Below are 13,652 nucleotides of genomic sequence, written 5' to 3' on the forward strand. Positions count from 1 at the left end.
AAAAAAAAAAAAAAAAAAAAAAGAGAAATGACTAATACGTTTATCTCTACTCTCCCCATTCTATTCCAAGCCACCGTCCCCCGAGCTGCTTCACTGATCTAGCCTCAGCCATTCCTCCTCTCAGTACTCCTCCATATTCTAGCCTGAGTGATCTTTTGAAAACACACACTGGAGCAAGTCTCCTTTACTCCTACCCCAGGTCCTGGGACAGAGAACAAAATCGACGACAGGTCTGACAATGGTCTGCTCTTACCCCTGCCTTCCTGCCTAGCCTCACCTTACATCACTCTTCCTGTGCATCTCTGATCTAGCCAAAAGATCCGTGTGACAAGTCACTCCTACCTCAGGGCCTGTACACATGCTGGGCCCTCTGTCTTGAAGGTGTGTCCTCCCCCAGTCTGCCCCCACTCTACTCCTAGGTAACTCCTTCCTGCTCATCCTTCATTTTCCTTATCAAAGGTCCTTTCCTCCAGAAAGCCTTCCACAACCTACACTGCCAGATTCACTGCTAGGCCCTCACCCTCCTCACGTGCTCTCACAGCATCCTACATTTTCTTTCGTAGCAGGTATCACTGACTTCTCAACACCTAGCCCCAAATTTGCAAGTAAGAAAGCAATGCACATTTGTGGCATAGATGAATTTACTGAAGTTAAATGATTTCCCTAAAGTCACACAGCTTGAGATGCTGGAGCTAGGGATAGAACATAGGCGTTCTGACACCTTTCCACAATTCCACATGGCCTAGCTAAGCAGTTCCTGTTGGGGTGTCTGAAAAACAGAAGAGGAAACGCTACCAAGACCGGAGCAGAGAGTGCTCCAGAGCTGAAATGCAGAAAAGTAATGGACTTGGACATGGACATCAGACACGAGCCTCTGGCTTTGAGCACAGTATTTCCTGGTCCAGGAGGCAGAGAGGTAGGGCTCCCCACAGAGCGTGACACACCCCGGACAGATTACTTAGAAAACAGCACACATTCTCCAGAATTTGCAATCAAATTTGTGCATGAGGACAAGAAGACTGTCAAAAGTAAGTTAGCAGGGCTTCCCTGGTGGCGCATTGGTTGAGAGTCTGCCTGCTGATGCAGGGGACACAGGTTCGTGCCCCGATCTGGGAAGATCCCACATGCCGCGGAGCCGCTGGGCCCGTGAGCCATGGCCGTTGAGCCTGCACTCCACAACGGGAGAGGCCACAACAGTGAGAGGCCCGCATACCGAAAAAAAAAAAAGAAAAAAGGAAAAAAGTAAGTTAGCAAATTGTGAATCCCATAGTGGTATCTGCCATGAACTGAATTGTGTCTCCACAAAATTTATATGTTGAAGCCCCAAACCCTCAGTATGACTCTATTTGGAGATAGGACTTTTAAGATATAATTATGGTTAAATGAAGTAATAAGGGTGGGGTCCTAATCTGATAGGACTGGTGGCATTAAGAAAAAGAGACAGGAAAGATCATGTGAGGACATAGGGAGAAGATGACCATCTACAAACAGGAAGAGGGGTCTCACCGGAACCCACCCATGCTGGCACCCTGATCTCAGACTTCCAACCTCCCAAACTGTGAGAAAATCAATTTCTGTTGCGTAAGCCTCCCAATCTATTGGATTTTGTTATGGCAGTCCTAGCTGACTAAGACAATGCCCAAATGTTTGTAGCATTAATTTAAATTGTGCAATGGTTCTGGATAAGAAGATTACAGCAAAATTAATTTCTGCTAAGAGGGTTATAGTGGATATCTGCTGTTTTGCCAGCCCAATGTCAATACCCCCTATTCTTTTAGTAACAGCACCTGATTTTACTTTGGAGAATACTGGATCTTTTCCCATTACCACCCCAAACCTATCACTGCAGCAGTCTGGGTAGAATTGTCAATTATGCCATATCCTTCCTCTTGCCAAGAGGTGGCCCGGGCCAGACTGTCGCAGGAATTTGAAAACTGAGCACAGTGACACAGAACTGAAAGATACTGGAGCTAATTTATTTTGATGATAGTACCTAGGAAAAAAATACTGCCTAATGAGTTCTACCATCTAGATTCCTGAAGCTACCCTAATTCCTGCCCTTTCCAAAGTCTGCTTGGTCAGTTGTTTCTTCGCTTTGGTGAGACACCCCATATTCTCAAAATAAATTATTTTCTAGTTTGAATCAGATTTGGTGTTTGTTACTTGCAACCAAAGAACGCTGACTGATCCGTGGGTCTGTCACATCTGTGCTATTGATCTTTTCTTAATGCCAATGAATTATTTTTATATGATTATGCAACTAAAATGCATGTACACTATTGAAAGCTATTTATGATTTGGAAACTCTTAAAAAGTTTAGTGATTAACGTACTGTAGAAAAATGTACTATATTTCTGGAAATATTCTTCTGATTTTTTTATCAGTAAGAGAACCCTAATATTTAGGGCCATCTTGGTAACTCATCTGGACTTGATGACATTTCTCTTCTGAACCATTTACAGAACAATGAGGAAAATAAAGAGAAGAATATATGTTTTAACATTAACATGGCATGATGTCACAGACCTGAGGAAGAATAGAATTCACCTAGCAAATCAATTTCAGTCCAATTCTCTTTTGCATGAATTTTTCTTTTGCATGAAGTTGGATTTGGTTTTATTATTCTCAGCCTATTTTAGCTGTTCTGAAAATCCACATCAAAGATGTGGAGCCAGACAATGAATCAGAAGGAGCTCTGAGGGCAAATTACCATGACTTTTGTGGTAGCATTTGTGAATTGAAGAAACTCAACTCGCTTTTCTAGGCTTGGTACATTTATACTTTTCTCTTTTGATGAAGAGGAATGGAGGATGGCGAGATGCTTGATGTGTAACTATGAATATTTAAGAAAAATTCGTTTGCTCACTGAAATAGACCTGACATTTAAAATTACTTTTTAAGAACATTTTATTTGCATTTTTTATTGTGAAGCATATTCTTTTCACAAAAAGACTATATAAAATGTATCAGTAGTATTTAAAGAACCATGGCATTTGAAAAATAGAACATTACCAGTGCTCCTTTCCAATTACTTCCTGATCCCTCTCCCACAGTAGTTACCAGCCTACATTTTGTATTGATCATTTATTCTCTTACTTTTCTTTACAGTTTTATCTCATATGTATGTCTCTGAAGAATACATTGTGCATATTCCTTTGTGATTTGCATCTTTTGTTCAACATTGTTTTTTAGATTACTTAAGATTGAAGCACGTACCTTAGTTCATTCATTTTGCATTACTATATAGTTTTCTACTTGATAAGTACACCATAATTAGTTTATCCATTAATGGATTATTTATAAATATTTGCTCTTAAAAGTAAGACTTCTGTAAACATGTTTTTCTATCGCACATGTGCAAAACTGTCTTTAAAATATATACTGCGAGTGGAATTGCTAGATCATGGGTTGTGCAAAAAGTTCAACTCTCCTGGGAAATGCAAGTATTTTTGACATGTCTGTACCAGTTTATCTTCCCACGTGCAGGCAGGTGACAGTCTTTATTGCTCTATACTCTTGGATTGAGAGAGACAGTATGGCTCAATGGCCCTAGTGCCTCTCTCTCACCAGAAGGATGACAAGAGGATAGAGGACCCACACAACATAGTTAACTCTTCTGTCTTGATTTTTCCCCATGTGGTCCTAGTGAGTGTCATTGTGTCTTTTTCATGACAGGGAGTGGTAGACTTTTAAAATGTTGTCAGTCTATTACATGTGGAATGGTAGCTATGGTAGCTTGTATCCAAGATGGTTCTTAGTGAATCTTGCTTCTTAACATTCACCCCCTGATACACTGCACTCCCACAATAAATACAGCTGATCTGCATAAACAATAAGATATTGCAAAAATGATGGACTATGATTTCTGAGGCAAGATTACAAAGGACAGCACAGCTTTGCCTGACTTTCTTCTAGATCACTTGCTCTGATAGAGGCCAGCTGCCATATTGTAAGGATATTCAAGCAGTTTCTCCATGTGGCAACAGCCAACAGCCAATATCAGCTTGCTAGCCGTGTGAGTGAACCATCTTGGAAGCAGATCTTCCAGTGCTAGTGAAGCCTTTAGAAGACTACAGCTCATCTACCTTCTTTTTTTTAATTGAAATATGGTTGATTTACAAAGTTTTGTAAGTTTTGGGTGTACAACATAGTGATTCACAATTTTTAAATATTATAATCCATTTATAGTTATTATAAAATATAGGCTATATTCCCTGTGCTGTACAGTATATCCTTGTCTCCACTAACTTCTTGAGTGCAACCTCATGAGACATCCTGGATAACAATCACCCAGCTAAGCCACCCTCAAATTCCTGACCCACAGGAACTGTTAGATAATAAATGTTTGCTGTTAAGTTTGGGGGCAAAGGAAAACATAACTTACAAGACTTATCTTGGTTTTGGTTTGCATTTCCCTGATTGCTAATGAGGTTAACACCTTTTCCTATGGTTATGGACTTTTTGTGTTCCTCTTTTGTAAGTATCTGGCTCCTGTGTGTTTTCTCCATTTTTGTGTTGGTTTGTCTTTCCCTATTGATTTTTTCAAAGTTTTTATGTATTCCAGATACTAATCTTTGTTGATAATAAGGGTTGCAAACATCATCTCTCAGTTTTCGTGTTGTTTCTGTATTCTTGTTACTGTGTCTTTTGACAATCTGAATTCTCAGTTTTAATGTACTTGAGTGTATTCATCTTTCCCTGCATAATTTGCACTTTTGTGTCTTCTTTAAGAAACTCTCCCTTACTCAAGATTTTGAAGCTATTCCCTATATGCTATTTCTAAAACTGTATGGTTGTGCCTTTCACGTTAAGTCTTTAACACCTAGATTGACTTTTGTTTATGATATAAGGTTAGGATCTATTTTCAGATTTTTAAAAATATATGGGAACCAAATTGTCCTTAAACCATTTACAAAATAGTCTCCTTTTTCCAATGATCTGTGAAAATCCAGCTTCCATATATGCATATATGGGGATTTCTTTCTGGGCTGTAGTCTGTTCTATTCACTTGTCAATTTGTCTCATCCTGTATCAGCATCATGTGCTTAATAATATAATCTGATAATAAGTCATCTTATCCAGTATTGCAAGTTTTTTCACTTTTCTTCTTCCTTGGTCTTTTATTCTTCCATATAAATTTTCAAATCAGCTTGTCAAATTCCAAAAAAACGGGCTTCCCTAGTGGCACAGTGGTTAAGAATCCGCCTGCCAATGCAGGGGACCTGGGTTCCAGCCCTGGACTGGGAAGATCCCACATGCCGCGGAGCAATGAAGTCCGTGTGCCACAACTACTGAGCCTGCACTCTAGAGCCCGCTGTGCCACAACTACTGAAGCCTGCGCACCTACAGCCTGTGCTCCACAACAAGAGAAGCCACCGCAATGAGAAGCCCGTGCACCGCAGCAAAGAGTAGCCCCCATTCTCCACAAGTAGAGAAACCCCGTGTGCAGCAATGAAGACCAGACACAGCCAAAAATAAATAAATGAAATTCCACAAAAACCACAGTGGTACTTCTTTTTATTGGAGTTTCATCATATCTATAGCTCAATTTGGGAAGAATTGAAATCTTTATAGAACAGAGTTCTGTCCATAAACATCATATATTTCCCATTTATTTAACATACTCTTTAATATTTTTCGATACAATTTTATCATTTTCTCCATAAAGGGATTACACATTTTTGTTAGATTTATTTCAAGTTATATTTCTATGCCGTTGTAAATAGTATTTTAAAATAAGGTTTTCTAAATAACTATTTATAAAAATACAATTGACAGACATATGTATATACATATCTATATACATTTACCTTGTATATAGCAACTCTGACAAATTTGTTTATTGTAATAATTTATTTGTAAATTATCTTCTTCATAGACAATCATTGTACCTGCAAATCATATTCATTTTGTTGCCATTTTAATCCTTAAATCTTTTGTTTTTCAAGTCTCAGCACACGGTGCTAAATAGAAGTGGTGATAATGGGCTTCCTTGTCTTGATTCTAATCTTGAAGGGAACGGTTTCCACACTCTAACATTAACTGTGACATCTGCTGTAGGATTTTTGTACAGACTTGTAACAGACACTCTGATGTGCCTCTGAGCTCCCAATTACTTGGGAGCTGAAGTAATTCTTCCAGCAGCTGGGAGTGCTGCTGCCAGATAGCCCTTGACTGTCAGCCTTCTTTAGCTAAAGAGAGTCAACCTGCCCATCTCACATCCTCCTCCTGGGGCAGCTCCACCTCGGGTTGACATGAGATATAAAGGCCCAGTCTACTCACCCCAAGTCAAGCCAACTGCAAAAGGCCACCCTCATTTCAGAGCTCTCTTTAGGGTTGGCTGAGGCTTTCCCTGAGTCTACAGTGCAGCCCAACTTCTCCCCCCTCTGCCCAGTCCTACTTCCTTTCTCTTCCATAGATGCTAACACCAGGAACACCCACTAGTCAGCTTCTTGCATGTTAACCCCTATCTCAGGTTCTTCTTCCTGAGGGACTCAAGCTATGACAATGACTATTCTCACTTTACCAAGAATTTTTCTAATCTAAGTGAATGTCGAGTTTTTCTAATGTTTTTTTCTGAATCTGTTGGAATAATCACCTGATTTTTCTCTATTTATTTAGGAGGCAGTAGACAATTTAAAAGTAAACCAATATTACATTTGTGGGATGAAGGCAATTTGATCATAATATACTGTCTTTTTATGCATTTTCAATTTGCTAATATAAATTTTGTTCAGAATTTGTATCTGTGGTAATGATTGAGATTGGCCTATTTCAGGGTGTTCTGGGTTTTGGATTTGCTTGTAATGTCTTTGTCTAGACTTGAAATCAAGGTAATGTTGACTTCATAAAATAAGTTGGGGAGTATTTCCCTCCATTTCTACTCTCTGAAAGGGTTTGTGTAAGACTGGAATTATCTGAAGATCAAAATTTCTTTGTGCAAAAAATTTTAACTATTTCATTTTTTTAAAGGTTATAAGACTATTCAGGTTCTCTATTTCTTCTTGAGATTTAACAAGTTGTATTTTCATAAGAATGTATTCATCTAGATTGTAAAATAATTGACTTTTGTTTTTTGTGGGTTTTTTTGCGGTAAGCGGGCCTCTCACTGTTGTGGCGTCTCCCGTTGCGGGGCACAGGTTCCGGACGCGCAGGCTCAGCGGCCACGGCTCACGGGCCCAGCCGCTCCACGGCATGTGGGAATTTTCCCAGACCGGGGCACGAACCGTGTCCCCTGCATCGGCAAGCGGACTCTCAACCACTGCGCCACCAGGGAAGCCCACAACTGACTTTTTTTTTTTCGTGACTTTGACATCTTTAGTCATATCACTCTTTTTTTCATGACGTTTATTTGAGAGTATTCTCCCTGTTTTCCTTAATTTTCCGAGAGGTTTGTTCTTTTTTTCGTTTTTTTTGAAAAATCAGTTTGCAACTATGTTGCTGTATTGTGTTTTTGTTTTCTGTTTCATTATTTTCTGATCAAATTGCATTACGTCTTTTCTTTTACTTTCTTTGTGTTAATTCTCCTCTCTCTAACTTCTTAAGTTAGATATTTTGCTTATTAATTTTGAGCCTTTATTCTTTCTAATATAAATTTTCCCTAAGTACCACTTTATCTGAATCCCCAAAAATTGGATGGGGAGTATGTTTATTGTTCAGATTAAGATTTTCTAATTTTCTCTGACTCGTTTCTTTGACCCTTAGACGTGTGGTTTTTTGAATAGCTAAATGTATAGGATTTTCTTAGTTATGTTTGTTTAATGATCTCTAATTTAGTTGCATTGTGTTAGAGGAGCGATCTATATGATACCAGTCCTTTGACTTGAGGCTTTATACAAAGTGCCTGTGGAAGCTTAATGTCAAGTTTCACAGTGTCAGTTTTCATAATGTTTCATCTGTGTTTCAAAAAAATGTGCATACTCCAACTTGGGAGATTAAGTTTGTTGATTTTGCTCTTTAAATCGTCTTTATCCTTACAGATATTTTGTCTGCCTTATCTATAATTTACTATGAGAGATATTTCTTTACTATGAGGGATATTTAATATTTCCCCCATGCTTACAGACTTATCAATTTATGTTTGCAGTTCTGTATTTGGTTTACATATTTTCAGACTTCATTAAGTGCATACAAGTTTTGACTTGTTATATCATCCTGATGAATTTAACTTTTTCCATCATAAAGTAACTTCATATTTAACCTTTAATTATATTTTGTCCAGTAGCAATTCCACTATACCAGTTTTCATTTAGGTGTTGCCTGAATATCTTTTCAGTCATTTGACTTTCAATCTTTCTGTGTTTTTATGTTTATGTATATCTGTTATAGAGAACATACAGAGGATTTTATTTATTTTGACGAAACTTGTCTTTAACTAGAGAGTTGTGATTATTTATATATTTGGATTTATTTCTAGCACTGTATCATGTACTTTCTCTTTGTCTTAACTTTCTGTTTTTTTTTTTCCCTAGCTTTCTTGCCTTCTTTTAGACTGATTAAAATTATGCTTTTCCCATCTCATTCTTTCTTCTCTATGTCTTTGAGAGTTATACTATTCCTAGCTTTTTAATGGCAGTCCAAGCTATTTTAATACACACACCTAAAAAACTATAGTTAATATCTTTATTCCCCTCCTGAATAACATATGAACCTTAAAAAACTTAACTCCTTTCCTCTCTACACCTTACAAGCTCATTGCTATCTAGTCTTTTGGTTTACCTTATTTTTTCCCCACAAATAAAACATTATTATTGTTTTAGACAGTATGTGTTTATATCTATCCGCATATTTAGCAATATTTTTGCTCCCCATTCCTTCTTGCATCTCAGACCTTCCTTCTCCTCAAAGTACATGGCAACTTCAGAGTTTCCTCTAATGAGGATCATTTCATGGCAACTTTCCATTTTTCTTTGTCGCCTGAGTCTCTCCAGAGGGGATTTGTGTTTGCTTCTGCCAGTCATCCAGGGGCACCACCAACCTGAAACCACTTCAAATTACATTCTACACATAAGGCTTTTTGTGGCCACATGGGTAGGATGAATTCAGAACGCACAGCCACTTGAGATCAGTATAGAGTTACGAATTCTCTACAGAGTTGTTCCTTGCCCTTCCCTTGGTGCCAAGGTCAAGACAGACAGGTTTTCTCACTTTCCCCTTCAAGGCAGGGGGTTTCACTTCTTATTCACCCTGAGACTGAGGGTGTAGCTCTTTGGGGTCTCAGCTGTATGTGAATGTCTAGCATCAGTTTTTTCACTTGGAGGAGGCCCTAGGTTTCACCTCCTGCCCCGCTACTCCCTGCATTGATCAAACAGATCTCAAGGTCTCCAAGGTTTGTCAGAAACCTCAGAGTGATGGTTGGTTTGAACTTGCTTACCTTCCAGAATTCTTCTTTTCTCTTCTGTTTGGGAGGTTTTTGGTTTTCTTACTTTCAATGTCAGTTTACCAATGCAGGTGGGAAGGAAAGGAGACTTTAAAAAACTATCTAAGATTTGACTGTTTCAAATAGGAAAGTTATGCTGGATAGCTAATCTACCACATTATCTTTCTGGCATTTTTTAATCAATTAAGATAATTCAGAATAAATTAGTAAAACAATCAGAATAAATTAAAACTCATGTGAAAAAGCCTGTAGAGGAACTGAGCTGTAGAATGCAGTTGGCAGCAACCAATTAGAGTTTACTTATGTGCCAAATACTTGCCGAGATTTCTTCTCTGAACACAGGTTCCCTCCTGAGAATTTACTAATTCTCAAACCTCTGATGAGATTATCACTCATTGGTCACACAAAAATATCCACAACTGAGCATAAACAAACACAATCAAACAAGATTTATGTCACCCAGTTTCTCAACTCAGAAGTCTCAGGCCAGTAATATTTATGAACAAAGTCTGTCTTTACTGCCCGGTTTGGCTTTTTGTCCCCTGATATTTTCAATACTAAGTGTTGATTAAAATGAAGGGAGCATTATGTGAGCATCTGGGTCCCAGTTCAACCCATCCTCTAAGCTCCTTACAACCAAGGGAAAAGCTGATTGGAACCTAATGTTTCCGAAAGGTATAACTTAAAGCCAAGGTAGTAAATAGATTTCACCTCAAGTGCCAACTTCCAATAATTGTAGGAACTATGGATCACTGTGCTGGATTACAGGACTATATCCCCATTCTGAGGAAGAAAGAGCTGTAATCCATTAAATATGTCTCTCAGGGGTGGGATAGGTAGGGCAGGAACAGAAAGTGGTTAACATGTTTTAAAAAAAATCAGAGATTGAGTAAATAAGAAATTTGCAAATGAATGAAAAGTGGCATTTACAATTAGAATTACCTTTCTCTTCAAAAATGTAGGTTTGGTATGTGCAAGTTGTTGAACCTGGGACCTAGGCAGCTGCTGCAGACCAGCTGACAATTCTAATGATCTCGTGACGTTGAAGCTGTATCAGAACCTCAAACAAGAGTTCTTGTCCTCTAGGCAAGCCAGCCTAGTAGGAATTACCAGGGTTTGCAGCCAACTAACTTACTATAAATTGTATTGCATTTGCAACCAAAGGCTGATAAGAGAAAAATATTTAGCAGGTAGGGGCAGACAGGGGACTGAAATTCATTCTGCAGTCATTAGGGACTGAATAACATTGTAAATGTATTCTTTATTACGAGAAAAATGACAGTCTGATGTTCAATATCATTAAAATCCATAGGGAACTTGGCATTTGTTATTTTAAAACAGAAAAAAAAAGAATATTTTTATAGGGAAAAAAACTTTAAAATTTTATTCTCAAAATAGGACATGATTATGTAGGGAAGGATATATAATCAAGTTAGCTAGAAATGGAATTTTATTCATTTGCATGATTTACTCAGAAGAGTAAAGTGTAAATTACTGAATTGTTCTCCATCTCATAACCTCCTTTCCAAATACTAGTCTGAGAATAAATTATAGGAGTAAATTTATTCCTCTTTAACTCCCCCACCTCATCTCCCACTCCTCTACTGTCTTTCTGTTTTGAAATACATCTACAGCATAAAACATAATACAGGGTTATATTTTATGATCGAGTAGATTAGGTTATAAAAGTATATGAGGGCCCTCCTTACAGAGGAAACAAACCTTTGAAGAAAGAATAATGAAGAACTCTGAGATTGCAGCCAACCTGCCCAGATTTCTCAGGCAGAAGTGTAAAGGGAAGAATCTTGTTTCCACACTTATCAGGGTCCATTGGGCTATTTGGGCCTTGCAACTCTTTAAAATTATTGTTTTATTTAATTCATCCAGAACAATCTTTGAGGAAAAATATTTCAAATTTGACTATGCTTAGAATCTTTGTTTTTAGATTGAGCCAAAAGGAGGCATGCCCTTTCACCTTTGGTTTAGGAAATACATCAGCATCAGGAAATACAATTCTGACCCTGAGATTATAGCGAATACCCAGTTAGGGTGGGCCTTGGTGGAGTGGGATAGAGCATTGTTCTGAGTTTTTATCTGATATTCAAATTAGGTTTCAGAGACCTGTTATAACGACCAGCTCTTATCACAAAGATTCTGGCTATATGATGTTGATTTAAACAAATAAATTTGTAAATTTCCACAGGGCCAGCAGCATCTAAAGGGGCTAGATTGCTAATTTTCTTCATACCATTTGGGCTTTCTAACACACTTTCCTATAAATCAATCCAAGTACTTTCATTTTATTTTAAACTGCTGTTTATGGGGACAGAATTTATTAAATTCTCTCCATGAGGATCCATGTGCACTCTTTTCTTTCTTCAATTTTTTAAGCTGCTTGTGTCTCTGGGCCAGTGTGCCAGGTTGTATTGGATACTATGGAGACGTCTGGGTCTGAAGGCCATCGAATCTAAGGCATTTATTTCTATTCCCTGGGTAAGATGCACAGGAATCTGGCAGGATTTCATGAAATGCTTATTTCAGAAACAACATACTCTTCCCTGAGTTGGGGGGTCCCTAAAATCTCATTTCTGGAGCTTGGAAGTCTCACTCTAATGGTAGTTCTCAGATTGTCCTCTGACTCTATGTAAATCACATAGATTCTATTTAACAGTTGAAATTATTTAACTGGAAAAATATATGACCCATATTCTAAATATTGACAATCTCTAAGTGTTTAATTTCTATATAGTTTTTTAATATTTAAATCCTTGTGAGCCTTTGTTCCTACACCCTGCTGTGTATGCTACATAAAGTTCAGTGTGTTCCTGCCCCATGAAGTTCAGTGTGTTCAGGAAATTTCTGTAATAAGTATACTAAGAACCTTAGGTAAAGCTTGTTTGCGCCAATGTCTAAATGCCTCTGGCGCCCTCTAGTGGATTAAAATAAAATGCATTTATTACAATTCATCTACGCAATTGTACGAGTGAAATTAGATTAAAATGCGCATAAGGACAAATTATGAGATGCATTTACAAAAAGGCGATATATATCCAGTGACATGAGTCTGGGTCCTAAAAGGGTGGAAAATCTCCATCATATCTGCTTCATGGCTGGTTTTGCTGGGGGGGATCCTGGGGGTAGGCAAGCCACAGACAGAACTTTCCCATTGCCATCCCCAGCAGATTGCATTCAGGTATCTCCGCCCAGGCACAGAGCTCCACTGCTGACTGGAATCTCTGAGGACAGGGCAAAATGAAGTTTATAAAATGCAGTATACTTTATGTTGAATTCATGTCATTCACTGTACTCAATGCATATTCTTCCACTGAGAAATGAGAAATTAAAAGGAAATTGACTGTGATTAAATACCCGCATGTGCTCAAGGTACATAACCCTGCCATGTGACATGTTGGGCAACTTTCAGAGGGATCAGGCTATGAAGCCAAATTTACAGGCGTGACTGTCTCTGGCTACTACCTTTGCATTACTCCTGGAACTGGAGGAGTACAGAAGTTCTTCCTTTGGGGTGGCCCTTGATCCATATGTGCACTTTGCTCAGGGTACTGCCAATTCCGCTATTACTGCAGCCAGCAGCTCGGGCCAGCCTGGGGGGAAACCAGAGTGAGCCCAGTGCCTCTGATTAGCTCACCTGGGGTCAGGAGGATCAGCCCTAGAATCAATCTCTGAGGTTTGCAATTCAACCCCCTCATTGAGCAGATAAGGAAATAAGGCATTGGAATCCAGATCTTCTATATCTCGCTTAAAAACTTATTCCCAGTGGAATATTCCAAACCAATGGAATAAGTATCCCGAAAGGATATAGAAGATCTGCTGTCTTGTTGCAACCTAAAGATCTTGTGAACAGAGAAGACACATCTTGAGTAGTATAAAGGGGCAACTGTGAGTTAAAATACATGCAGTCACATTTAATCCTATAACTCCTGTGACTGGTGTTATATACAAATCACCCCTCAAATCCAACCAACTGCTCTGCATCTCTTTCAAATCTGCCTTCTTCTCTCCGTGCCCATGGACACCATCCTGGCCCTAGCCAACTGCAGTCACCTCCCTGACTGCTACAGCCACCCTCTTCACTAATATTTTTCAAACTATAGCCCAGTTGCTACTTTTTAAATGCCAATCTCTTCAAGTCACTCTTGCCTAAAACCTTTCAATGTCTTCCCATTGCGCTTAGCAAAAAAATTCAAACTCATTAGCGTGATTTGTACAGCTGGCTATGTACCAGCTGGACATGTACCAATTCAGGTCATAG

Source organism: Neophocaena asiaeorientalis, unplaced genomic scaffold (assembly GCF_003031525.2).
Source record: "Neophocaena asiaeorientalis asiaeorientalis breed wild unplaced genomic scaffold, Neophocaena_asiaeorientalis_V1.1 scaffold5, whole genome shotgun sequence".
In the NCBI taxonomy this organism is placed as follows: domain Eukaryota; kingdom Metazoa; phylum Chordata; class Mammalia; order Artiodactyla; family Phocoenidae; genus Neophocaena; species Neophocaena asiaeorientalis.